Source organism: Agelaius tricolor, unplaced genomic scaffold, assembly GCF_023055355.1.
Source record: "Agelaius tricolor isolate 1412-34295 unplaced genomic scaffold, bAgeTri1.0.p SCAF_8, whole genome shotgun sequence".
Taxonomy (NCBI): domain Eukaryota; kingdom Metazoa; phylum Chordata; class Aves; order Passeriformes; family Icteridae; genus Agelaius; species Agelaius tricolor.
The window spans coordinates 967,632-995,557 of record NW_027269268.1 but is presented as its reverse complement, the minus strand read 5'-3'; the positions used below and the strand labels follow the sequence as shown (position 1 = coordinate 995,557).

Genomic DNA, 27,926 nt, shown 5'->3' with positions numbered 1-27,926 from the left:
CTGCCAGCACAAACCCAGATAAATGCCACGTTACCTTTGGGGCCAGCTGCCTGTGCAGTCCCTGGCAGGGCTGTAACATTCATGCATGCTCACAGTTTAGGGTCATATGGCTTTTCTTTTTTGGGCTTTTTTTCCTTAACCTTGCTGTTCAAGACAAACTGTAGCAAAATGAGACAGCATTTTGATTGCTAATCAGACCTACCACACTTCAATGCTCTGGAGTGGTTTTTTCATCGCCTAATTTTCAGCTCTCAGTAGCATTTATGACCCACTTTGCCACCTCTTGAAATCCCAGCTTCTGAAACAGAGCACCCACTGTAAGAGGCTGTCAGCAGCCTCAGCAGCTCTGAACTCCTGTTTCTCAGCACCTCAACAATATTTTTTGTCCCTGGATCCCAGGAAACTCTGTTGGATCGTGACTGCTCTTTGTCCTTTCCTGATTATACTAAAATTTCAAGGGTAACATTGAAAAAGCCCTAGAAATTATTGATTTGATTCCCTCCTTAGTTTAATGGGCTCCAATTACTAATTGCCTTTGAAAAACCTAGCCTAAGCTACTAATTTTTTTTATATCCTCCTTTATTTTATCAACAAATTTAATTAAACTGACCACAAAAGAACCCAAAAATATGAGTACAAAAGTTATTGAATTTTTGAGAGATATGAATGTGCTAATTAGCTTTCAATTCAGCATACATCTCTACTGTTTTTTTATTAAAAGTAAAGAATTATAAAAGTGCCACTTGTCAAAGAATAAATAATAAAGCTTTCAGTATATTGAGACAATATTGGTAAATCTTACTGATATGCTGTTTATAAAAAAAATCCAGTGCTGAAATTCTAATGAGATTCTGCACTCTTGAGTTTCCCTCTAGTTTTGAGAACAAGGCAATTTATAGTCCTTCCCAAAGCAATTGAAATTGTTTCTTTTCCATTGTATGGTTTTGCACTAATGTTTCAAGTTCTGCTTTCGTGGGCCTCCTTTCTCCTTGTTCCTTATTGAAGTGCTGAGGATCATTTGAGTCAAACCCATTAACTCTGCCATGGTTTTCAATCAAGACCTTTGCAAAATGTCCAGTTCCACAATGGCTTTAATGGAAAATATAGATTGCTTCATATTTGATTTAGATCTCACCCCTGAGCTTGTTTGCTTTATTCTCCCCTCAGGTTATCAAGCTTTGCCATGATTTTTCTCAGTCTTTTCTTAGCATAAGCATGCAAGCTGGACACTTGCTCTGCCTCTAATTATTTCTGCCCTGCACTGAAAGTCATTAATGTTATTTCTGGTGATTGCAGCTGAAAATGAAAACATTCAGTGGAAAATCCAGGGTCTGCTGGAGTTAAGGAAAAACTCCTCTTGAGTGAACATTTTTTCCTACCCATCTGGGCATGCAGGTCAAAATATAATTAATAATTAGATCCTGGGTTTGTCTCCAGCCCATCTCTATTGGAAACATTGATAATCTCTAATGGAAATAGTAACAGTAGCTAAACCACGAGCGTGTACCATACATGAGCAAGGGACAGGTTGGTTTGGAGGGGCAGGATGGGCTTTTCCTGCAGAAGAGGTAATTGCTGCTTGTGTCCCTTGCAGGTGTTTCACTGCTGGAAGGAAGGATACACAGAATCCAGAGGCAGGAGGTGCCTGTGGAGATGGGATTGCTCTCCCAAAGAGATTTGGCTGCTCCTGCAGGTGGAAGGAAGCTTTGCCCTTCTCCAACCACCTGACAGCATCTGGAAGAGTGAAGGTAATGGGCTCGAGGTTTTTCCCCAGGCTTGTGCAGAATGTGACAAACACTGAGCCTGCGTCCCTGGGGCCTTTGTGACCATGGGAACAGTGTCCCTTGTGTCCCAGCTGTGTCCCAGAGCTGTAACAGGCCTGCACAGCAATGGGCAGGGCTGGAGATGAGGCTGATCCAGGGATCTGTTTCACGTGTGGTGAGATTTGGGAATGCAGTTTTTGTGTGTCATTTATGGAAGTGTGGTTTTTACTCACTGAGAATGGACTCCCAGCTTCAGCAGCTCTAATGCACAGCTGCACTTCTCAGCCTGCCTGCATCCCAACACAAAGCTTGCACATTTTAGAGACTGAGAAGAGGGGGGATAGGAAATATTGTCTACTATAAGAGAATTGAAGAGGAAAAGAAGAGGAAAATAATCTAATGTGGCTCAGGGCTCCCTCATGTTTTACAGAAGGCTTCTTCCATAGGCTCTCCTTGTGATTCTTTGCTTCATTTTGGCCTCCTGTGTTTGTCAGTCACCTTTTAAATTTTGGCCTGAGAGCCTCCTCAGTGCAGAATGGATAATGGACAATGCTCAGAAGGATGGTAACTGGAGACAGACTCAGTAGGAAAGCCCTCGTTCCATCACTTCCTAGTTTGTGCTGGATGGGGATTTTTATTGTATTTCTCTTTTTGCTCATACCATATTTCAGAGACATGGCCAGCTTAGCTTCTTGGGTTTTCAGCAACGTGGGCTGTTGGTTTTGTTGGTTTCTTTCATTTCCCTGGTGAAAAATCTGATGTCACCAGTGCACTCAGAGTGTACACAAACCTTGAGAGAAAAGAGCAAATTTGTTTATGGAAGAACATCTCCATGTTACTTCTGGTGTCAGGGAAGGTGTAAAGGCAGAAAATTATTCAAACCCCCTGTGTCCTTCCTGACTGCAAAGTGATTTTTTAGGAATATGGAGCCCAATGAGCTGATAGACTCACTAGATGGCTTTTTCTTTTTCTGGTTTATTTAACCATTTCCATTTAACCCTGTTTGCAAGGCTCAAGTCTCCCCAGCTTCTCCAAAGTGAGCCTATGGGCAGTAATGGATATCACAACTGTGTCTTAATATCCAGCTGCTCTTTGTGTGCCAGTGGGGAATGGCTGCAGGGCTGGCTGGAGTACCCTGGGTGAACCTGCTGCTCGCACAGAAATATTTCTGAGTAATGGCAGTCAGTGGCCATTTAATGTGGGCAGTTGCTGATCCTTGGCACAGATTGTTGGGAAGGTGGGATAGCCGAGAGAAAGCAGATGGAATTAATGTTCAGAGGGGAGGAAAGCGAGCTCACTCTTTCTCCTCTGCCTCTATAGATGGAGGACTGGTGTCACAAAAGCTCCATGTGGCTTTAAGATCCTTGAGAATGGCAGGAACAGGGAGACTGAGTGACTGGAACAGAGTGTGGATGCAGCTCTTCCATCCCTGCCCTCAGTGAATGAAATTCTCTGCTCTCTGCATTCCAACCTGACAGAGCCTTTTCCTTTCAGCCTGGGTGGTTTCACCTCTGTGCCAGGCAGCAGCCCCAGTGCTGAGGCACAGATAACTGGAGCAAATCACTGCAAACCCTCCTGGAAGCTCTGCATTATGCATGCACCAGCTCTAAAAATGGACAATTAGAAAGACACATCTTTTAGAAAGTGCTCTTGTAGTCAGTACAACAAAGTGATTTCTTCAGGTTCCAGTGCAGAATGGGTGGCTACACAGCATATGCACAGATTAGATTTCTGGAGACACAATACAAGGGGGATGGCAATAATAACCTTTTTCTGTCACCAGAGAGCCTGCAGAAAGATTCCAGCAGCATTTTGCACAGTATGATAAAAAATGTGTGAAACCTTCAGCATCAGTGGAGGTTCAAAGTGAAACAGAATCAAGCAGAGTAAGGTATCCATAAAGAACAGAAATAGCTGAATGATATTAAGGAAGCCAAGATAACTGGAAATATTAACAGCACCATAGCTTATTGAATCTGCTTCTGCTAAAGGCAATCTTTAGCACTCAGGGTCTCCATCCAGTCTGAAAAGACTGGAATGACCAAAATAGGAAAAGTTTGGGTTTACAATGATAATTTGAAGTCAAGACACTTGAACTCTGACCTCTCCATACAAAGAGAGGCTTCCAGTCTCTGCCAGCACCCCAGTGCTGAAGGATGCCTGGCTGCCTGTGGTACAGTGAGCCACAGGATGGGGACTGTCTGTGGGAAGGCAGGAAGGGATCTCCTGGGAAGACTCCCCCTTTAGGGAGCCTGGGACCTGCAGCAGCTGGCCCTGGCGAGGTTTGTGAGACACTTCCCATCCCTAGGGGACAAAAGGCACAGGCCCAGAGCCCTCCCAAAGCCACTCAGTCCAAAATGGAGTGGTGGATGAAGTCTGCCTGAGGTATCCATGGATATCTAAAATCAAACCCCAAAGGTTTTGTGTTCAACTGTTACATCTCCATAGGATCTGTGTTCTGGAGACTTTTCCTGTGGAAATCTCCTGCTTTTATCTGAGGCTGAAACCAGCTGAGACAAAAGTATTTATTTTGGAGGGGTGCTTTTTGTGTTTTTACCATTTACAGCTACACGTTAGTCCTCAAAAGCAGAGGTCAGAGGGTTGTGTTCATTAGAAATATTTTTTAAATGTGTGTCTCTGAGCTTTTCAAAGTCAGAACAGAATTGCAGAAAAGGAGGGTTAGGGAAGATGAGAAAAAATTAATATATTTGTTTTTAGACTTGTTTTTGTGGTCCACATCTCTTACATAGATGGAAGTTTTAAATCAAGCAAATGAAACCTTACTGGAGTTCACCTTTGAGCACAGGGCAGAGGCAGAGATGGCTCCAGAGGTCCCTGTGCCACTGCAGCAGCCAGCGTGGGCCAGTGTCATTCTGGTTAAATTCAGAGCATGTTCTGACAGCACAGGCCCATCTGCTTAGCCTCTGCCTGAGAGCCAGGTCTGCACAAGTGACACAGAGATGCAGCTCCTGGTCTGCTCTGATGCTTTTGCCCCTTCAGATGCCTCCAAGAATTTTTCAACTGCCCAAAAGTTTTCTAACAATATGAGAAAATGGGCAATGAATTCAGGGGGGCAGAAAGGCAGATTAAAAAAAGGAGGGAAAAAGCCCAATAGTGGGTGGGTGGATGGATGGATGGATGGATGGATGGATGGATGGATGGATGGATGGAGGCAGGCTCTGGTGGAAAGGTCAGGATGTTACTAAGCTGGGGGTGGAAAGGCAGTGATAGTGATAGTGTATCAATATTCACTTGGAGCCATGCAGATATTCTGATGGACCTTCAAATGTTTTTGGCATTTGTGTGCTGTTTGCATCTGCCATGAAAAAGCCCCACTCATTCCTCATGCCTGCTCCATGTGCCCAAAGAAGAGGCAATGCCCTTCATTCATCCCTGTTCTGTGCTGCTTGGAACTCACATTCCAATGTGGTGAATTCATTGTGTCTTACAGTGCTACAGCCTGGCCGCACCAAACTGGCTGAGGGTGAAATATTTCAGTGCAGTGATTAGCACAGCTTTGTTCCAGAGGGTTTTCCTGCACAGGATATGATGTATAGATGACCTCAAGTAAAGAAGAAAAAAGAATATAATTACATTATTTTTAAGGAGGGAAAACACACATGGGAAGCAGAGTAACAGTTCCGATCCATAGTGGAGAGAGAAAATGTGGGACAAGAGAATTCAGTAGAAAGTTTTGGCAAGTGAGAGAGGCAGAGACACCTGAGCAAAGGCCTTACAGACACTGACATGTGGGTATTGCAAACTGAACCTGTGAAGAAATAAACCAGGGTAGGTGTAAATATGCAGGGTTTGGATGTAGAGCAGTCAGAGTTTTGAGTTAAAGCTCAATATCACCCTGCAAGCTGGGCAGGAATTGGTGTGCATATGAGTTCAGCCTTCCATGGACAGAAACAGGGGAAATAAAGAGGACTCTGTCTCTTCAAAGCATCTGGGATGCACCTTGTAGTGCTGGAGAATAAAAATAAGGAATTTCCAAGTATCATTATGATTAAATGAATGGAAGTAGTATGGCAGGGTTTTAGTTTGCAGCTTAATTTTAAAAATGAAACAACAAATACAAAACTGCAGAGGTGGGGGAGGTTGTTTGTTGGGGTTTTGTTTGCTTTAGGAAGGATATTTTCTTTCCCCCAGTTTGGGCTACAGATGGGTCTCATGGGATTTGCCTTCTGGCATATGGGAGATATTCAGGCTTTCAGCTTTCATTACCTCTTTGTTCATTATTGTGCCTTGAGGAGCTATAAATAACACATGGCTAATTTGTGAATATGGCACATTCCAGGGGATGTGTGTATTTTAACCAGGGCACCTTCTGACATTTGGTAATTGGTTTGCAGATCTGTTATATAATTTCATGAGCATTAAGTTGCTAAGAGGAAAAAATCTAAATTTATGTGATCCAAAATCTGCCCTCATTGCACCCCTACAGCAGCTGTGCTTCTTCCAGGTCTGAGGACAGATTTTAAGTCAACAGGCACATCAACTGATACCTATTTTTTCATTTCTTGCCGTTTTAGTAAAGCAGTAGTTACATTCCTCACAGCATCTTTCTTTCAATTAAAGTTTTTCTCTGTGTGTGTATATCACTGAACAGCTCCTAAGATGCAGACAGATTTTGTCTGGTGAGAAATGAAGTTTTGTTGGAAAGTGCCTGTTTGATATTGGGTGTGTTAGAGCACGTCACGTGGCTCTGGCATTTCTGCAGCTGGGCACTGAGAACATCTGCAGGCAGATGCTCATGTGCTCCCTCCCATTAGCTCTCACTCCAAATTAGCTTTATTTCCAAATCCAGTTGGCTCTCAGGCTGTCTGGTAATCCTGCTGTTCTGGAGCCTGGGCATCAGGCCTTGGAAATGGGCTGCGGACTGATTTGAGGCTTTGTGTGGGAAGAACCTGTCTGAAATAATGGCATAGGACATGGATTAATAGGGAACATTATTGTCCATTTTTTATATTACTGGAATCAAAAATACAGAGCAACTGAACATTTCCCTGATTTCCAAGCTGAGTTCTCAGTGTTTGTTGTCTCCCTTGCACAAGAGAAGACACCTCTGTGTGCATTCCCACAGTGCTCTGGCTCCCCTGGCTGTGCCATTCCCAGCCAAGGAACGCTGCAGCCGCAGCTGGGGCTGCCATTGCTGTCCCTGCTCCCGGGACAAAGGCACCATGGGGCAGGAGCGGCTGCCAGGGAGCAGCCAGGGCACGAGAGCAGCTCCTGGCACAGTCCCTGCCTTTGTTTCCCAGTGCCAGAAACGGGCCCTGCTTCAGAGCGGCCATGGCTCTCTGCCCTACTCTGAGTCAGGCCTGGGTAATGCCGCCATTTTGTGTCAGGCTGTGGGGCACTCCACCATTTTATGTTGATCTGTGGGGCACTTCACCATTTTGTGTTGGGCTGTGGGGCACTCCGCCATTTTGTGTCAGGCTGTGGGGCACTCCACCATTTTATGTTGGTCTGTGGGGCACTCTGCCATTTTGTGTCAGGCTGTGGGGCACTCCACCATTTTGTGTCAGGCTGTGGGACATTCTGCCATTTTGTGTCAGGGCATGGGTTACTCTGCCATTTTGTCCAGCCATGGGATTAGTTTACCATTTTGTGTCAGGCTGTGAGTTACTCTGTCATTTCTTGTGTGGACAGAGGCTGGATAAGGCTCAAGGGCTGAGGTGTCTCATAAGAGTTAGAACATCCTAGAGCTGCTTCTCTGGCTTCCTTTGGCCCTCCATGTCTTTGCTTCCCAAGTGGTAATGTTATTTACAAGTGCGTTGTTCTACAGTTCCTGTAACTTTTGGACTTGAATCCTGGCCTGTGAACAGGGAGTAACATGGCCTAGAAACTGAAGTGAGGTCCATAACCTGGGAGCCTGCACAGGGATGTGTGGGCACTGGGGAACTTGTACCCTCCATGTTATGAGCTGTGGATAATGGATAAAATCAGACAACTGGGGGGATTAGGTGGGGGGAGGAAAAAAGATCAGCCTGGATCTGGAATTCTGAGGACTTCTATGTTTCTGTTACATTTTTCAAGTTCTTCTACTTAAGCAGTACAGTATTAGTGTATGTAGAACTGATGCTTTGTAAAACAGAAATATGGCAGAAGTTCACTGAAACCTCACAATTTCCTCTTCCTGATCTGAGTCTGGTTTTGTTGCAGCACGGATCCCATCATCCCAAGGTGCTGCACTGAGTGCAAAGGTGAGATTTGCCTGCCTGGTCAAATGTCCCCCCTGCGTGGCTCTGGCTGCCCTGTATGCTGAAGAGCAGAGCCACCTGTGGCTGTTTTGACATTGGAAATGCCAAGCTCCTGCCATGGATGTTGCCATGTGTTACTGCAGCAGGGATTTGAGGCAGCTTGGGCCGTAGGAGGCTGGCTCAGACCAGGCAAGGCACCAACATTTTGCCTTTCCTTTCCAGAGCTTCACCTCTGCTGGCACGTTGGAAACCCTCACAGGCTCCAGCTGGTATCTGCCTTGTGCAGAATGCTGCTGGAGCTGCAGGACATTTTACATCAGTGCATCAGAGCCAGGAGGAGGGAGGGGGTGCCTGGAACACTCGTGTGCTATGGGGCAGGGACGCAGGAGGGGGTCTCTCATTCCCTCAGGGAAGGTGAGTGACTGCAGTGCTGTGCAGTATTGCCCAGGAGAAGTCACAGTTACTTCCCTGTTGCTAGGTGGAGATCCTTGAACGTGTCTGGAGCCTGTGGCTTGGGAACAAATGGTGTTTTGCAGGCTCTCCTGCTGAGTCAAGCTCCTGGCCTCTCCTGTTGAATTCTGGAGCCAGGCCCTGCTCCCTTGGGCTGAAGTGTGCTGCAGCCCTGCCAGCAGTGTGTGAGGCCATCAGCTCTCCCAGATCCTGGTCCATGAGGGCATGTGGGTCTCTTCCCAGAGGCTGTTTGTGCCAGGCAGGCAGGCAGGGGTTCCCTCAGGCTCCTGTGATGTGATTCTTGCCTCAGGAGGGCATCTCCTGCAGAAGGGGCTGCACTGCAGTGCAGAAGAGCCTTGTTTGGGCACCTTGGTGTTGTTACAGGGGCTCTTGGCTCCTGCTCACAGTGCTGGGGTTGGCCTTTTAATGAGTCCAGAGAAATGCCAGTAAAAAAATCAGTCCAGGTTTTTTCTTGAGGAAAAGGCAGTGTTGATAACAATGCTTTGCAAGCAGTTTTTGTCAGTTTTTGTCATCTTTGAACATGTCCAAGCAGTCACTGAGGGGTTATACTGGGCTGGCTTCAGCTGTGCAATGCTGGAACTTGAAATACTCTGGGGTTTGGTACTTTTTACTGCATATGGCCATAAAATAGAGACTTTCCCATAAAGCAGATTAGGGAGGATCTTTGATACTTCCATTCAAAGAACAGCTCTTCCAGAGGGTGAGCATTAACAAGATGGTAGCGTCACATTTTTCTGACAGGGTTCTTCCTGAGCAGATCATTAGGGGAAAGGATCAAAGGCACTTCCTCCTGTTACATTTCAGGTGGACGTGAGTGTGGCACTGGCAAACAAGCTCAAGTAGCAAACTCCACAGGAGGGGAAGCTCACTCCTCCCACCCATCTATCCTTTATATTTCCTTTCAGTGAGTCACAAACTTGTGGAGTTTCAAAGGAGTTATGTTTTAATCCAGCTGCAAGGGCTGATATAGCTCTGATGAGAGACTTGGACATCAGAAGAGATGCTGGCTCTCCTTCATTGCTAGGGAGCAAGACCCAAATACCATGTTAAACAATTAAGTGTTTAATTCTGACTGGCTTTCCAGTAATCTCCTTGGTCTGGAATTGCTTTTGTTTTTTCATAAAGGTTACTTATCTAAAAAAAAAAAGAATAAATTGCCTATACATTTTAGCCAGTGCAGTAAACCAGGAAATTTTACTTTGTAAATTTGAGTAAAGTAGATTGGTAATTTATTTAATTCTAATTTATTCACGTAATTAAAAATTCTAAATGTTACCAAATTAGAAGGCTGATTTAACATGTAAACCTCCTCTGCTCTGTGTCTGCTGGTAGGACACTCTGAGCTTTCTTCCCTGGATACGGAATATATAGTCTAGAGCCCAAGGGCACAGGGAGCTCTTAGATCCTGGTCTCAGGGTGCTCTGCAGGCAGGAAAGGCCCTTCCACTGCTGGATGAAATCTGCTGAACCTGTTGGATTGCCATCATTCACACTGATCTCAGAGTGGGAGCATCTCCTTGTGCAGCTCAGAGACAGCAAGAGCTGCACCCAAGTTAAATGGTGTTACACAATAGGATGGTAAGGCATGTATCCACAGTGCTTCTCAAACTTTTTACAGATCCTCCAGCACATCTGAAGCGTTTGACAGAAAAGACTAGGCAAGGGCAACAATGATTGATCCATGTTTTTAAGAAAAAAATTGAAGCCATATTTCCACCAGGGCTTCAGACAGACATTGATGTATTTATGGAGAAAGAGCCTGCGAGCACCAGCCTTGGCATCCCTAAAAATGTATCTGCTGCAGGAATTTACAGCTGGGATGGAAGATTCATAGCTGCTCTCTTTATTTATTGGAAACAGCTCTTGCAGCTGAGTAAAGGCATAAATATGAAATTAAATCACAAAAAACTACTTTGAAGTAGTGCTAAGGGTGCTTTCTAAACCTGCGGGGCCAGGACAACTTAAAACTGATGTTGAAACACAATTGAGATAAAGAGCATTTACTGATCCATTATTCCATCCCTTTACAGCTAACATGTGAAATCACAGATTATTGGGGGTTGTGTGCTGTGTTCTTATAGGAAATGCTTACCAGGAGGGCTCAGGGGCAGCAGGTTAGATAGAGGTGCATCCATGAATTTCTGTCTTTGTGATTTATGGCTTTCATGTCACTGTAAAGTTATTTTTATTGTTTGTTTTACCAGTGCAGGGTGTGAGAGAACTTTATATGCTCTTGAAAAATAGCTTCATAAACAGCAATAGGCTGTGATGGGGTTCTCTGAGGCACAGACAAGGGTGTGAATGGCAGTGTTAGGTTAAAGTTCTTTGTCCTTTTAGGTCACTGCAGGTATTTGAAGTGGCTGCAGCTCTATGGGCCAGGGACCACGGGAGAGCAGAGCAGGCAGGAGAAAGGGGCCAAACACAGCCCATCCCCAGGAGCAACTGGTGTTCATGTGTTAGTTTGGGTAACGATGATCCTTAGTTTCTACACAGCACATTTTCATCTCCACATCTTGTAGCTCCTTATCTCAATTCTGCAGGTCACAAAACTGATTAATTACACTAGCAGCAGTAGTATAATTAGTGCTGATTATTCTCTGAGCTTTTTCTTCTTTAATCATCTGTTTAATTGGAACTAAATCCCTGTTTATCAAATAGCGTAGGTTTTAGCATCTGAAGGCAGTGGATTTTGTTTAAGTCTTTCCACCTTGAACTCAGGCATTGTTATAAAAGCTTTGGGAATATTTCTGTGGGATTATACTGATTATAACTTGATCAGGGCTTGGCAATTTTTAGTATCTGCTCACTTGTGAACTGTTTTCATGTTATAGTGAGCACTTTCTTTAAAAGTCTAGGAGAAAGAGATGAAGAATAAACAGGCTGGACACCCTTATAAATGAGGTGCCATATTTACACTGTTACTCCACAGCAGAACCCCTGTGAGATGATGAGGGAGAATATCCTGAGGAGCAACCTGGAGAAGTTTGAATTGTCTTTAATGAGGAGCTGTCAGAATAAAAGCAAATACATGGAAGCAATGTGTGACTGTTTCTCAAAACATGTGAAGAAATAAGGACTGTACCATACTTGTGCATGAGGTGCTCTTTGTGTTATCACAGTGTGGTTATGGACAGGACAGAAGAGAAGACAAGGAACACCTGGAGCAGTGGTGGAATGGCCCAAGAAAGGGAAGCCAGTCCTTCATCTCAAATCTCTCAGTAGGTCAGGAGCTGATAGTTCTTACCCTTCATTCAGCTTCTGCTGGGGCCTTCTGCTTCCTTCCCTTTCCCTGACCCCCACACTCTGCTGTGAAAATAGTTAATAATGATGATGAGCAGGGTTTTTTTTTTCTAGTTTAAACTCCCTCAGTATGAAGATCTTTCTCCTTCTGTCATTCTCTAACTACTTCAAAAGCCCATGTAATTCTTGTCATTCACGAGCTCTGGGCATTTTGCCCACTGGGATCTTTTTTCTTTCCCCATTTTGGTAGCTGCAGCACATCTTGTCTAAGTGAAAGGAGCACAGGGGAGAAAAGTCCCCTCTTGATCCCACCCCAGCCCAGTGCTTAGGAAAGGGACCTGCTGCAGATCCTCACTGATTGATTGTCCCACAGATTGGAACAGGAAGGGTTTGGGCTGTGCCAGGAACATTTCTGTGGCTGTAACCCCAGTGTCCCCACAAGCTGCTGCAGCCAGTGAAGCTGTGCAGCCCCTCACACTCTCACCTGTGTGCAGGGGTACCCCAGGCCCTCTGCAGGCACTGCTGTACCCCCTGGCCTTGGCCTGCCCAGCTGTGCATCTCCAGTGGATTTGGGCTGCATTTAACCTGGGTGCTCAAGGTGTTCTCATGACTCTACAGCTAAAGATGTGCCTAATCTTTCCTCTGTGTGGAAAAAAAATCCTCTTTTTTATGGTGACTCATCTTGATTTAACATTACCATATGCTGTTGATTGCTTGTTTAAGTTGCATTAATGTAAAATGTTGTAGTTTGGTTTCAGTGACATTATGGAGTAGGGGTGGTGCATGATTTGTAATAGATGATGTGTAACTGCACTCCCTGCAGATTTAGCATGAATTAATTTTTACTAGAGGAGAAATACTTGCCTGATGAACAAGTTTCTAGAGAGAAAGAAGTGCTCATTGTCTAGTCATGATCTTGTGCTCCTTTCCTTCTTATTTTCCATGACTGTGAAGCTCCATTCTTGGGTATAATGCAAACTGAAATCCCAAGCTGTGATTCTGTCCCAGTGCAATTCTGACTCTGAAGCTGGAGTTCATATTTCAGGCTGATTCCTGGCTCTCACCAGGTCACTGCAGAGAAAACAGGGAGCAGTGAGATGGGAAACAAGCAGGAGATGGTTCACAGGTGGCCTTTTTTCTTCCTCCTGACCTTCCAAATCTATGATGCTGCTGAGTTTTAAAGGACAAGCTGTGAGAGGCACCTAAAGTGACATCATTAGATTCTATTAGCCTTTTAGATAATTTTTATAATATTTCTAACCTTTCCAATTGCAATAAATTTACCTGGGTTTTGTTGTGCTTTGAGGTTTTTTATTAGGTTTCACATAAAACCATGTTAACTTCTTTGGTTCTGTTTGTCCCTGCTGCAAACAGCATTTCATGGTCACCTGTTGTGCTCCTTCCCACAGCTGGCAGCCTGTGAAACACAGGCAGTACCCCAAAACACCTCCATCCCTATCAGTGCCTAAAATGCTGGAGGAAATGGGTATCAGTTGTAGCAGAGTCCTTTGGTTTTTCCACAGTTGCTGCCACTTTGTGATTTAGGTTTGGAAAGGCCTTTTGGCTGTGGCAGTGAGCAATGCTGGCAGGATGTGGGTTATGGATGACTGGGCAGGGGTTTGTTCCTGTCAGTGTGAAATGAGACCCAGCACAGAGCAGCTGCCAAGGGGAGAGCCCTGAGCTGTCTCCATGGCTCTGGGCGGGCACTGAACTCAGACTGGGGGCACAGATGGGGGAGGCTGGGTTATCCCTGCATCCATCACCTGCCTGCTGCCACCAAAGTGGGAGCCACTTGCAAGGGAAACAGGGAAACTCCCTCAGCATCAGCTGGCGACTGGAGGCACAGGTGGGAGAAAAAAGTGTTACCGATCTGTCAGCCTAGGAAAGGCAAAAATAAGAGAACTATTGATTTTTTAGCATCATTGGAATCAGTAATGGATCACTTCCTTGTGAGAAATGAGCCGTCCTGGTCCTTTCCAATCCTGTTACTTTTGTAATGAATTTTTATTAGGTAACCTATTTCCTGTAAATTATAGCCCAGATTTCTCAACAGATAGCAAACCATCTTCTCAGTAAGAATACCCATTTAATTTCTTATTTCCACTTGGAAAAAATACACTTTGCAGTAAAGTAAGAGTTGTAAGAGAAGTGATATTTAAATCAGAATTATGGATAGAAAAATGTTCTTTGCAAACCTTGGTTAGGTTTTCTTCCTTGTGGTACAAATTGTTCAACTTGAACCTATTCTCAAATCTTCCCTATTTAGGACTTGATGGCAAAGTCCACTGGTGAGGTGGTGAAGACACATTACTGGGTTTGATTCTGTCTCTGAGGCTGATGGGTTTTAGCTGCCTGTGATTGTCTCTGCATTCCTTTGTGTCTTCCTATGATTTTACAGTTTAGGTCACTGGATTTCTCATTGGGGGTGGAGGTGTTACATTGAATACTTTTGGCTATTTTTGTTCTGCCTGGTCAAATACTTCACTAAACCTCTGTTTTCTGGTCCTTTCTGGGTAGCCATCAGAGCACTGTGAACTATTCTGCTCAAAATTCCAGCATTTAACCATACCTGCCAGAAGGACAACTTCTAAAAGAGTGACATCAGAGGGATTTGTTCTCAGCCTCTCTCTACCCTAAAAAAAAATCTTTTTACTGTTCTCCAAATAATTCTGGCATTACACACAAAAGTGGTCACATAAAAAGCACGTTGTGTTTTACCAAAGGTGCAGCATCTTTTTATGATATTAATGTGCAGTTTAATGAGAGAGCCCTGCAATAGGATCAGCCCCATTAATTTGTAGAGCTGTGTTCTGTACATTGTCAGCTCTGGCACAGAAGTAGAACAGGTTTAGAGCTGATCTTTCACCGGCACACCAGATCCCTTAGGCTTAGTTCTGGTATGAATAACAAAAGGTTTGGTTATGAAAAACAAAAGGTTTTAGCTGTTGCCTTCAATCAATTATTTACTATATCCTGATTACCAGGAATATTTGGAATTATACAGAAACCTTCATTCACCACCTTCTCTCAATGCCTCAGAGCTTGGTATTTCATTCTTTCAATTGTTCTTATTGTATGTGTAAGGGGAATCATGCAAATGGTGAGCTCAGCTTTGATCCATATTGGCTGTGGCATCAACATCTCCTTCCCTCAGTTGCCTGTTTCAGCTCATACAACTGAAAATGTTTATTCCTCAGCAGAGCAGAGTAACCAAAGCCCTCTGAGTCTCTGCAGGCACAGCTGGCTTTGTACCTCTGCCCTGGGCTCAGATATTTTGGGCTGTGTTAATGTTTTATGGTGTTAAAACAATTTCTTTATCTGATGGGATTCCTGTAGGATATCCTGCAGGATAATAATTAGGCTGGGTACTTCCATCCAATCACTGCAGGGCTAAAGAAGAAAAAAAGAGGATGCAGTTACTGAGCAAGGCTCCATCCCAGGCAGTGCTTGTGGATGGCTCCAGGAGCATGGCAGGATTCAAGGGCCCAGGGTAGCAAAAAGTGAAGCATGCCACTGAAATCTTATTCCAGGTTTCTGTAGGGTTTTAGCACAGCTTTAGTGTTTTTATTGAAAGGAGACCCTAAGTGTGACACAGGGAATTGCTGCTGCTGAATTTTCATGTTATCCAGAGGGTGCCAACAAGGGATATGGAACAGATGCAGTGTTCTCAGAGTAGATGAACCAAGAGAGTAAAACTTTATTAAATGAAAGACCTAAAATATGTTGTATAACAAAGCTAGTTTTGTGCAGTTAGGAAGTCCCAGCCTCTAATCCCCACTACTGAGAGGCTGAGGAAGAATTACCAGGTGAACAGCAAATTCTCAGTATGAGAGAATTCTGGGGTTTGTGTATTTGCACCCCACTCCTGTGACCTCTCTGATCAGATGCAGAAATTCCCATGCACCGAAGGGGTTTGGTCCTGCTCTGTCCTCCCCTGCCCTTTCCTCTCCCCTGTCCTGTCCTGCCCTCCTTCCACTTAAACGCTGCCCAGGGGGATTTGATCCTAAGGATCCTTCAGGCTTAAGAGCAGGGAGAGGAGAGTTCCAGCCTTGAATGAAGTCATGGGTGAACAACTGTGCAAGGGGGACTCTATCATGGTTTTAGAAGAGAACAGATTGTTGAATGTGACCTTTACAAAATGGACACTGGGGATCAAATTAAGGGGGAGCTGCCAAGGGCAGTGCAGCTCAAAGGGTGACCCTGGCCCATGGCTGAGGGAGGGAGGGTCAGGCAAGAGCTTCCTGGGCAAGTGAAGAGGGAGATGTGATGTCAGAGGATGAGAAAGGTCAGAATAATGCATAACTTGAGTTCATGGCTGCCTGTGCTGAAAGAACAGTGCCTGGTCCCATGCCCATGGATATTCAGAGCATGGATTTGGTGCAGCTCCTGGGAGAAGCTGGCACTGCCCTGGGATTGTTCTGCCTCACTGCAGGAATGGTCCTCACACAGCCTCCCAGGCTGGCTCCAAGCTGAGCATTGTCCCCTGCAGCCTAAGAGGTGAGGAACAGCAAACAGTCCCCTCTTGTACCTCCCTGTGGGCAGTAGCACTGATCCTCAGCACAGGAGGACAGGCTCTGCTGCCAGCTCTGCCACTGGGAATTTTCCTGAAAGGCTGCAGCTACCTCAGAATTGCTCACTGGAAAGTGACTGCACATGCAGCAGCTCTGCTGCTCTGTAGTTTTGGTTAGCACCACGTGGTTTTATATCCCATCCTAACTAGATAAAAGAGGTTATGGATGAGCAAAGAGAACAACATAGAGGGTTTTATGTAGCAGTTGTTAAAATTAGTGCTCCTACTTCACAGAAATTTGTAACAACCATTTTCTGTGTGTTCCACGTTACGCTTCTTTTTTCCCCTCTCCTTTGTACACCACAAAGCAACAAACGCTCCTCTCCCTCTCGCCATTTATCTTTTCCTTCCTTTTTCTTAAGGGAGAGAAGAGAAAATGCAAAAAAGATTTATGAAAAGCAGAACATCCTTTGAACATTGTGCATTCCATTAAACCCAGCAGAAGCAGGGAAAAATCCAAAATACTGTCAGTTCTGAGGTATCACCCCATCTTCCTTTTTGAATCAAAAGACATATCCAGATCTACTATCTCTCCTTTTAGCAGAGCTGAAACTTGGGAGAAAATGTTTGGAACCACCAAGTCTCAGGGAAATCTACAGATTTCAAAGCCCTCACCTCTCAGGAGTTTGTGCCTGAACCCATAACAAAATTTGGTCTTGTTTTTGCCAAAGGACTTCAGAAATTTTAGATTACAAGCCTGATGATTTATATCCTGATATTTTTTTTCTCCAACAGCATCAATTGCTTCAAGTTTCTGAACCTGACAGAGCAACTGAGTCATTTACTTTTAAACATAAATAGGGAGAAGCTGTTTTTTAGCATTTCTGTTTTCTTCTCCAAAAGGTATGTAACATCAGCACATCTGGACAAATGCAAATCATTTCCATGTGAGCACAAGCTGAAATCTGGCATTCTCAGGCAGATGACATTTATCCATCAGCATTCACATACTGCCTTATCAACACATGTAGGCACTTCTGGTTTGGAAAAGCTTCATTTATCACTTGTTGAATGCTTGAAGCTGAACTGCTCTTGCTGAATAAATTGTTTATTGGATTCATGGATTCTGACAGTAACTTAAAAAAAAGTGATCAAAAACCCCTGACCCACCTGTGTGTGCCTGCTGTGCCACACAGACCCTGGAAGTGGCCTAGAACCAGCAGGGTGGTGCATTTCAAGTATTCATCACATACTGAGGTTGCATATGAAGCACATTAGAAATTAATACTGAAAGTTTCCTGTTTAGTAAAAATCGTAGTTGCTCAACAGACACATTTTGTTTCCTGTTTGTTTTGCAATTAGCTGGTTTGTTTCTGAGAAGAATTTCCTCTTCTTTATTTGCAGAAGTCTGTATATCTTTTTTAATCAGCCAACACACGTATTTGTCTTACAGACAAATGCATTATGTGCTACATATTTCATCACTGAGTGGCTGCCAGAGATGCATTTCCATATCTACTCCTCATGAATCAGCAGAACACCTCTATAAATCTTCACTCCCTATAAAACTTTTTTAATAGAGGCGTATCCTCATTCTGATGTTCTGTAATCAGCTTTGTCAGAGACACTGTGGGCCCTCTTTCCTTAAAATATTGGCTTACTAAAGATTTCAACCACTATTTATAAGCGAGAGAGGGAATCCACATCTTCTATCTAAACTCATTAAAGGATGGACAGACGTTCATAGCTGGGAAATTCTGGCAGAAGAATGATTCCTTTGCAGCAGCCCATGTAATTAAAGAGAGGATGAACATTGGTAAAAACATCATATCCTTCCTCTCCTCTCCCACTCAGTGCAGGAGAGTGAGGAGTGATCACAGCTGGCAAAGCTGTATTCCCTGGCTGGGCTGGCACAGCCAGCTGGGTCAGCTACAAGGAACCAGAACCAGGGGCTCAAACAGCCACAGCAGGACCTGGGACACAGAGCCTGGGAGAGGCACAGTCAGCCCAGGAATGGTTGCTGGGACACAGAGCCTAGGAGAGGCACAATCAGCCCAGGAATGGGTGCTGGCATGGAGTAATCCCAGCACTGCAATCCAGTGTGGGACAGCAGGAGGGAGGTGGGCAGGGTGGGAAAGGCAGCACCCAGAGCTCTGTGGTGGCAGGAATGCCATGGATTTTCTGTGGGTGTTAATGTGTCTGTAACTCACCGGGTCAGGCACACGAAGAGCGTTGGTGTGGGCACTGCTCCCTCCAGCAGAGAGCTAAACTAGTCTGAGAGTCACTGCTAAAACAAGTCTGGTTGTTGTTTTCAGCAAGAGGCTGTGCTGCCTGCTTCAAAGGAGACAAAGGAGCCTTCAGGTTCCTGCTTGAAGTTATTCCACTTACTGGCATATGGAATAATAAAAGAAACACTCAATGGCTTAAGGCAAGAGCAGCATCCCAAATAGACTTTAAGTGACAAACAAATTGGAGCAGACACTTGTATCCACAATGAGCCTAATGGTACTTACCTCTGACAGTAAATGCAAGGAATTGCATCTGGCTGAGAAAGTCCCTGGGGGCTGGAAGTAACTGGCAGGTGGAACAGGACTCAAAGGAGCACCACTGCTCTGTCCCACTTGGCTTTGGATGTCTGCTTGTGCCCACAGCAGGAGGAAATGCTGGGGTCTCAGAGCAGCTGCTGGCAGGTGTGGGGTTTTAGGTTATTTTCAAGGCACAATATCATCTGTTTCCTTCTGCCATTCTTCTCCTTGAGCCACTTCAGTGGCCATTCTGAAAGAACTGCAATGCCAGTTCTGGGTTAAATCCAGTAGAAGTGCTTTAAGTGTCTGCATTTGCCGTGCTCATTTCACCTCAACCTTCTATGGCTCTTTTCCAAGCATGTCCCACACTTCCCTAGCTCTGTTTAGTCTGGGAAAGGTGTAAGAAAATTAGCTGGAGGTCATATGGCTGCTATCCATGCATAACTAATTCTTTATGGGAACAGATGTGAGTTGCAATGAAAGTGAATGTCTGACTTTCCAAAAGGTTTGATGGAAATCTGTCTGGGAACAGCCAGAGCTGAGTACAGACCTACAGTGAATCTTTGCTTACTTCACTGAGGACTGGTAGAAGTGCCATGTGCCAATAACATTATTCAAACCAACGTGGATTTAAAATCAGATGTCTGGGTGTGATCTGTCCTTTTGTCTGGAACCTAAGGAGGTGAATGCAAGTTTCCTTTGTCTAAAGCTGGCACAGCCCAGCTTTATATTTATATTTCTGTGTCACAGAAACATAATTTCCATAGGCGTGATGAACAGCATGTAACTGATCCAAATGGTTGGATTTCTCTGGTGTACACTAAATACAGATGTCAGGTTTGGTGGTGTCTGGGTGCTGTGGTGATGGGTCCTTCAGAAGTGCTGAGAGGTTGACAAAGTTGGGCTGAGCTGATGCGTTCTGTGTTATGAGCAGCTGGATGAGCCCTGAGCACCGCAGCCAAGTGATTCATTTCTGAATGGTGCTGAAAAGAGAGGGGGGTGCTTGAATAAATCAGTGGTGATCTTAATAAACTGGGAGCTTCTGGGTACTAAATCTGTCTGCATCTGATCTGAATTGCAATTACCTGTCAAAAATTCATCCATCATTGCAAGTTCCAGACAAACTTTCTGGCAGCAGATGTTTCAAGGAAGCTGTTTGATGTGGGAAGTTCATTGTTTGGTGTGCAGCATGCCCAGGAACAAAAGCCAAAGCAGAAAACATTTCCCAGGTAACAGCAATAACTTCTGTGCCACACCGAAGCCGAGTTTATTGGTGAATGTAATTTGTAAATGTGGATTTCCAGCATAAATCAGTTAGTGAAGCACTACTCATAATTCAGCCCATCTCAAAGAGATGCAGTAATTCAGTATTTGTGTCCTTGTGACAGTAATGCTGTTTCTAATCACTTTAAATTCAGCATTATTGAACCCCCTCTCTGGGGCTACAGCACCAACTGAGGCACAGTTTGGTGCCTGCCAAACAAGCGTGGTGTGTTCCAGCAGCCAGGCTGTGGGGAGAGCTCCAAGAGATTTGGAGCCCAAAGGAATGTGTCACACTCCCTCAGGGCTGTGGGCAGCAGCTCTGGGGCCACCTGTGCAATCCACATCTCTCACACCAAAACCCAAAAGAAACTGGGCGGGGGGGAATATTTGCCTGCCCCTTGATATGGGTTCATTGACTTGCTGTCATAAGAGAAAGGGCTGGGTGTGGGCTTTGTGAAGGATTTCAGTTCAGACTACCCAAACTCCAGTGTTTCACTGACACCCTCCCCACCATCTGACACGTGGCTGTCCCTTCTGTGGCAGGAAGGCAGCACAATGAACATTTCTCTGCAGCCATCAGAGATTGTCACACACCACTGCTATTTCTCATCTCAGCATGCACCTTGAAAATGACCTCTGGGGACAGGCTGGACACATGATGAGAAGATTGCTGTCCCAGCCAAATAATACCCCAAAAGCTGTTCCACTGTCACCTCTATCAAACCCTCCCTTCTCTTTGCAATTATAACAGCAGAATCCAGTGCTCTTTTCAATTTCCATTATATCAGGAATTTCCTTGGCACATTTTCCTCCTCTCTGTGGTACTTTAGATCCGTGTTTCATTAAAAGCTGTTCCTAGCATAACTGGGAGCAATTCACTTGTGAAGTAACTGCTGACAGATGGATCCATTTATCTCTTAGGCATGATGTGCTGGGCTCCTTACCTCGTCACCTGTGCCTGCTGTTTGAGGATCCATCTTCTGCGTGGGTGGCTCAGAGAGCCCCGGCCTCAGGAGCTGCACCAAGGGTGTCATTCCCAGCTCTGGACAATGGATGGCTGCCAAAGGTTTGGAAAAATCCTCCTGCTTTGCCCTACTCCTCTCATCCATCAGTGCCCAGTGGCACTGGGGTAACATTTTCTGCAGAAATCAGGGGATATTTGCTTATTGCTTGTCCTCTCTTCTCCTTCATTTCCCAGTTCTTTATTTCCTTCTGTTATTTAGCTCAGAAGGGCCGTGGGTACTTTGTGCACATCACTTCTCAGGCCTGGGACAGGAGATTGTGTCCCCTCCAAGGGGTTTAGTGCCTCAGCCCTGGCTCCAGGGCCATCTGTGCATGCCCCTGTGCCAAAGGCATGGAGGAGAGCCCAAGCACAGGGGATAAATGGCTGGCTGCTGTCCCAGGGTGCTGCAGGGGTGCCCAGGTCCTTCCCTGGATCCCATGTGAGAGGTAATGAATGGGGAGTGAAGGACAGAGAACCTTTAAAGTGAGGATGAATGAATTTTACCTAATGCAGTAGAGAAGCTGGCGTTGGCAAAGGGAAAGGAGAAGAAGTGAATGGCATGGAAAATGGTGCTGGCAGGATACTGCACCATGAGCAGAGGGAAAGATCATTGATATCAAGGCCTGGGTGCAGCAGGCACTGCAAGTGGAGGGTGTGAACCTAAGCGCGACCCTTGCCTCTCTTTACCTCTGGGAAAAGGCTGCATTTTAGGACCATGAAAAGGAGAATTCACGTTTAGCCTCAGAAGCAGCTGCAGGAGCAGGTGCCTGGGACTGAAGGTGCTGTGGGCTGCGGGTGTCCCTGCGCTCCCAAGGTCAGCTGCCATCCCAGGGCCCCGTTTGCCTGGGACCAGCCCCGTGTCTCTCTGGGATGTGGATGGAGCCCTGGCAGAGGCCGGGGGACTCGTGCCTTTGGAGGCTGCTCGCCCTGGGCAGCACAAGGTGCCAGCACCAGTCACACACTGTCAAACTTCGTGATCAGAAGCAAATTGATTGGAGCTGGAATTGTTCCCACTGGGTGTTTTTAATTCCGTTTTCTTGTGGAAAGGTTATTGAGAAAGCTGTTCCAGGTACTCGGATCATGCATTCCAACAAGTTTAAAATTTAAACTTGTTCTAAGGGAGGATCACGTGTGTTTCAGGCCTGCATGCATCACATATTTTAATATTGCTAAGGCAGCTGTGACCTCAGCACAGAAATGCCGTGGGATGGAATGGCAGAAGCCAGACAGAAGAAGGACAGGGAGTAAAGCTTAAAGCAGCCTCATTAAAATGTATTCTTCTCAGTTTGAAAAAATAATGAGAACCAGCCCTTGATCCATTTTCCTGGAAGCAGTGATGAAATGCTTTAGAGGCCAATTTCATTCTTATTAATAGTTTTTTCATTAAGAAGGATGAAAACTATCTAATGTGATAACTATGAAGGAATGCAGAGTCATTTTCATTATGACCATGAACATTTGTTTGTGGCATAAAATCACCCTTAGGTAGGAAAGCCCTCTACTCTTGCACACATACACTTGGTTCTTTCAGCTGTTGCTTCACACCCTGCTTTGAAGAAATGCCTCCTTTAGGTGCCTCACTAAACAAGTCCAAATGCCACAGACCCAACACGATGGGATCGTATTTCTGTCATTGTCCATTGTAAACTCCTTTCACTGGAGACAGCAAATGTGCACTTGAGTCATTCCAAGGAATCCCAGCCCCTCCACCTCCTTAAACTCCATATTGATATCTGCAGAAAGCAATTTAATCCATCTTTCCTTCCCACCCCACACAATGAAAAGACAAAAATCCCAGTTAGAATTGCATTAGCCTTCAGGTTTTCCTGAAGATAAATAATGTTGCCTGCAGGTTTACATTAGGGATTAAGTGTCTGCACTCTGAATAACTCTGGCCATAAATTAGAGGAAGGGAGGCACAGCCTTTAGCTCTTCTTCTGGGACTTTGTTTCACACTGTGATTTTTACACAGCACTTTTGTTCCACCTATGTTTGAGGAGAAAATACAAAATGGTTTCAGAAAATATCTTCCCTTGCCCTTCCCTTTTCCATTTTCTTAATCTAAACGTGACCTTTTTTTTTTCAGCTCCCTCAGAAGGGTGAGGCTGACAAGTGGTATTCCACGTGGAGATGCTGCTTTATGGCTCTCCTTGGGGCTCCCAGCTCTCCACAGATCCATCCCCTCTGCTGTGGTGAGATCCTGATTTGGGCTGCAGCCAGGATGGTCCCCTCCTACCTCGGGAGAATATCTACAGGTTAATTGTCAGCTCTGTGCTCAAGGTATCAATGTTCCTTTCTGAGGGCAGGGGTCTGAAGATCCAACCAACATATTCCCATTTTTCTTACACAAAAGGTTGAATGGATACTGGCAAGAAGAAGCTGTATTTAATTTTAGGACAGTAGTGTGGGTTCTACTTTTAAAGCACTTTGGACCAGCAGATCACCATGTGGTCTTCCAGAGCTCCACTTTATCAGTGGAAAGGAAGGCACACTGTGAAGCAAGAAAATGTTTCCTTCCACACTGTTTAACTAGAGTAGGCAGCTGTTTGCTTACATGTGGTGTATTTTTACCCTTTGGTTTTGTGTCCTCTCCTAAAATCAGGAAGGCTGAGGACTGATCACAAATATTTCACTCCCTGTTGGCTTTGACATGTCTTTTTTTTTTCCCCCCCCTCTGACTTTCCTTGAGTTTAGATGTTTGATTGGAATTATCCCTGTTTTCCTCCACATTATGACTAAGTAGGCTTTTAATATAAACACCTGAGCACAAAAAATCAAGATTAAGAAACTGTTCCGCTTGAATGAAAGCATTATGGCTCCTGAAATGGGATACCTGAGGTCTGAGATACCTCAGCTGTAGGAATCAGGTTCTGATAATTACAAATCCTATAGGAAATTTCAAAATTAATTCTTTCTTCTCAGTGAGGGCTGTGTAGTGTTTGCCTGCCTGTGTCATTGAGCTCAGGCTGCTCCTAGAGCCCATGAGCCATAGAAAACAAGGGACAGCAGCTAAAAAACAGTAAAAAAATACTTTGTGTGATTTACCAGCCTACTTGGAAACAGAGAGCAGAATTCTGTTTAGCTTTATGGCAGAGGAAGAGAGTTGATTTTTGGTCTTTGAAAATATATATGGCTCTGATTTAGCATTCAAGGTAATAAGCAGCCCTGGCTGTAGAAAAGAGTATTCGTAGGATATCTTTTCCTGGGTGTTTAAAATGGAAACCGAGTCACTACCACTGGAAGAGGTGCCAGCGGATTCCTCCCAGCCAAGCCTTCTCCCAGAGGCATTGGGGCAGATTTCCCTGCGAGAAGGGGATGCTGAGGGACAGCAGGGGCTGGCACAGGGCTCAGCAGTGGCTGCTGCTGGCACTGCTGTGGGTGCATTGCTGCCCAGCAGGGTATGGGAACAGCTGCTGCTGCTGCTCCCTGGGTGTCTCAGTGCACTCCTGACAGTGCCATGGGCATGGAAAAGGGACTGTTCTGTGGGCTCAGAAGGAGCATCCCCTTAGACTCATCCCTTCAGGTTTGACAGTGACAGCTGCTAAGGGAGAACAGCAGGACTGAATAATGCAGAAATCACTTCGGCACATCTGGGAAAAGGCCTCTGAGTTTCTTTCCCTAAATGCTGCAAACAGCTGGGAACTGCAGCTGTCTGAAAAACTTCATCTGATTTCTAGAAAGAATTTTGATTGTTTTTTTTAGATAATCCCCAAAGTGAGATTTTTCAGTTCTGTGTTGGTTCTGATTTGCAACAAATGCTGTTTAAAAGACAGAGAGAGACAGACACTGTAAAGGGTAAAAAACTCCATGCAAGCAGAGTTGGCTAAAAATGCCCAGAATTAAGGTGGGACAACACCCTGACAGAGAGAGCCTTGCAGCAGTACTTTCCAACACCTCCCTTGGCTGATGTGCCACAGGAACTGGAAGCCATCACATCCGCTGGGACTCGCACCCTTCACTTGGAAGGGCACAGTAACTTCAGTGCTTGTGGTTTTATGGGATCAGGAGGGGACTGTCCCCTGTCACCCCATGGGTGGTGCCTGTCTTGGGGCTGAAGCTGTGTGAGGATCTCTGCTCTGTCCTTGTAACCACAAACTGTGGATTCATATTGAGTTGAGTCTTAAAGTTCTTAGAGCAGTGCACCCATATGGAGATAAATGACTTTAAATGCACCCTGAAGCAATTGTGGAAATTTCTATGCAAAGAACTTATTTGTATGAAATTGTTATTCATGTGAAATTGTGATAAAGCTCTGAACATAAACTGGAATTCAAAAATGTTGGCTTTTGGCTGCCTTTCAGGAAAGGCATTTTATTTTCACCCTGCCCTTGGTGATCCAGAATGAAAATCTAAGTGAGATGGAAGGGTAGCTGCCATGTGCCACTTTGCATTGGTTGTGGAAGTTATTTTACATAGTTCTGGGAATTCTAGCACAAGTTGCCATCATCTTTTCATGCTCTCATTTATAAAACCTTGCCCAGTAAGGTAGCATTGGATAGATCCTAAGAGCAATGCCTGAGGCAGCTGCTCAGCTTGTTCTGGCAGGAGCACAGGCTGAATGGGCAGGGCTGTTTGCAGAGTTGGTGTCCTCCGTGGGTTTGCCTCTTCTCCCTCAGTTCTTCCTTCATCCCCTCTCCTTGAACTATCTAACCTTGGGAAGTCTGTGCTGTGCTGCTTGTCCAAAGAGCAGGTTGCAAACTGACAATGAGAAACAAACACCACTGGGTATCAATTGCTCAGTCAGTCCTTGGCCTTAGGGTTGGCTCTGTTGCCTTGTGCCCCAGCCAGCCCTGTAGCTGGCACTAGAAATGATTCCCTGTGAGCCTGCAGGGAGGTGCCACATGTGGGCCATCCCCCTAAGCATGGCTGTCTCTGTGTGCTGTGCCCACTGGCAATTAAAACTGACATTCAAATCAGAGATGAACAAAGTGCACAGAGGTGCTGGGGGAAAACCTCCCCCATTTCATGTTCAAATTCCATGAATTTTTTTCCTGTGGTAGGCAAGTGAGTTTTTGTCTTTGAGCTTTTGGGCTAAGGATAAATGGATGATTTTTTCCCTTCCTTGCTTTTCCTCCCAACAAGGACAAAAAATTGCTCCCTTAAATTCCAGTCCAATTAATGGAAGTCTGGGGGAGAGGAAAGAGACAAACCAACAAGGAAGTATTTATATTTGGGATTTTCTTTGCATCTCATGGCAGGTGGGTTTGGTGTGTTTTACAGCTGCCTTCTGAAATGAGTCTGTTACTTTGCCATTCCTTTGTAAGTGAGCAGCAGTGCTGAATCTTTATCATATTGATCGTTCCCCAGGCTTTCATCTGGGGCCTGGGATAATACACAGTGTTGTTATTGCCTTGTTATTTTTCATTTGTATCCTATTGATTTGCTGCCAGGAACTCACAGGTCAATTTGCAAAAAGATAGGCTATGATTTATTTTATCTAGAAGATGATGCCACGATGGGAATGCTTTTCCAAGGCTGGCAGGGCTTTGGGTTTGTTTTGTCTCCTCTCAGGAGTGCAGCACATTCCCAACGGGTGGGATCCCACCTGGATTCCCACCCAGAGTCTCCGTGACTCTCACGGAGCTCACACGGGGTGAGTGGCTGGACAGGCGCCCACACTTCAACTGGAACTGTACTCCCAAGGAATGGCTCTTCCCTCACTGCTCTCTGTCCAGCTCAGAGATCACAGAGTCGGTGCAGCTGCACTGATATCAAAGACAGGGAGGAAGGGAGGGGAGACTTTCTGTGTCTGAGCACAAGACACAGAGCACAAGGTTGAGCACCCCCAGGTGGCAGGTGCTAAAAACAGACATGGAAAGTTATTTCTGGTGGATATTTTTGTTTGCTCTGCTAACATCAGCTCACTACCAAGCAGTAGCAGCCCAGTTCCCAACAACTCTGTGCACAGGAGGCCCACCTTGGAAACAAAACAAGGATTTGAGATCTCCTCATCTTTCTTTGACTTAGTGCTGTCAGATTCTCGGTACTGGGAAAGCAAGGATTATAAAAGTGTGTGAAACTGCACTTTAATTCCTGCAGTACAAAACTCCTGCTGCATAATTTACAAGGGGCTGGTTTTTAATTACTCCATGCAAGATGCGCTAAGTGCAGCAGGCTGATGTATCCATACACCGTGTTGTGTTCTATTATTTTTCCCTGGAACCCATCCAGGTAAACCAAACCCACAGTGAGGGACTCCCAGTCCATGTTCTGTTTACACTGCATTGAATTTTCCTGGCATCCTTTCAGCAGGAGCCATTTGACAAGGGAATTTTTTTATAGCACAGAACACCTTCTCCTGCCAGTGGAGATTTTCACTTTTGGGATTGGGGTGATGTGTCCTCCTGGTTTGTGGCAGGGAATTGGATGCTGATGTTAAACCATCCTCTCACCAGCACAGGTCACTGGAATCACCTTCCCAGTCTGGGAGGTTTTGTTCTAAATTTCAGATCATCCACGGAGCTCCCAGGTGAGACACAGCCCAAACAAATCCCTCACTCACAACATCTCCCATGGCAAGGCAATTATCAGGCAGCTGAACTGCTGCCTTTATCCTACAGGGCTATTTCAAAGAATGTCTTTGTTTGTCTTCCTCTCCTACTTGTCCAAGTTTTCCCTCACATTTTGATCATTAGGATATAACTGTGTTAGACAGGAGTGAGGTCAAATGAGATTTCCTGCTTTGAGTGGAGGTGTGAGGTCACAAAATGTGCTGTGGCTGGCTGCTGAATGCCTGTTAAATCTGGCACAGCAGCACACACACACACAAACACATATATACCCTTATAAATACTTCAGTATGTGTTTATCTTAATATGTGAGGAAAAAAGATTACCATGTTCCAAGACTGCTGGAAACTCTTAAGCACTGTTGTGCACTGAAGTGCTATTTACAGACACCAGAAAACATTCCTTTTGCAGAGAATTCATGACTGGTTGAGTTGACTTTT

The 27,926-nt window shown here is 45.1% G+C and overlaps 1 long non-coding RNA gene across 1 annotated transcript in view; it reads left to right on the top strand.

Moving 5' to 3' along the window:
- The window catches only part of LOC139592578 (uncharacterized), a 40,722-nt gene that overhangs the window by 12,242 nt on the left and 554 nt on the right, over positions 1–27,926 (top strand). Inside the window, exons 2-4 of the long non-coding RNA XR_011680044.1 lie at positions 1,595–1,748; positions 20,896–21,040; positions 23,064–23,257. This is a non-coding gene — a long non-coding RNA (uncharacterized lncRNA). The remainder of the gene's footprint in view (positions 1–1,594; positions 1,749–20,895; positions 21,041–23,063; positions 23,258–27,926) is intronic.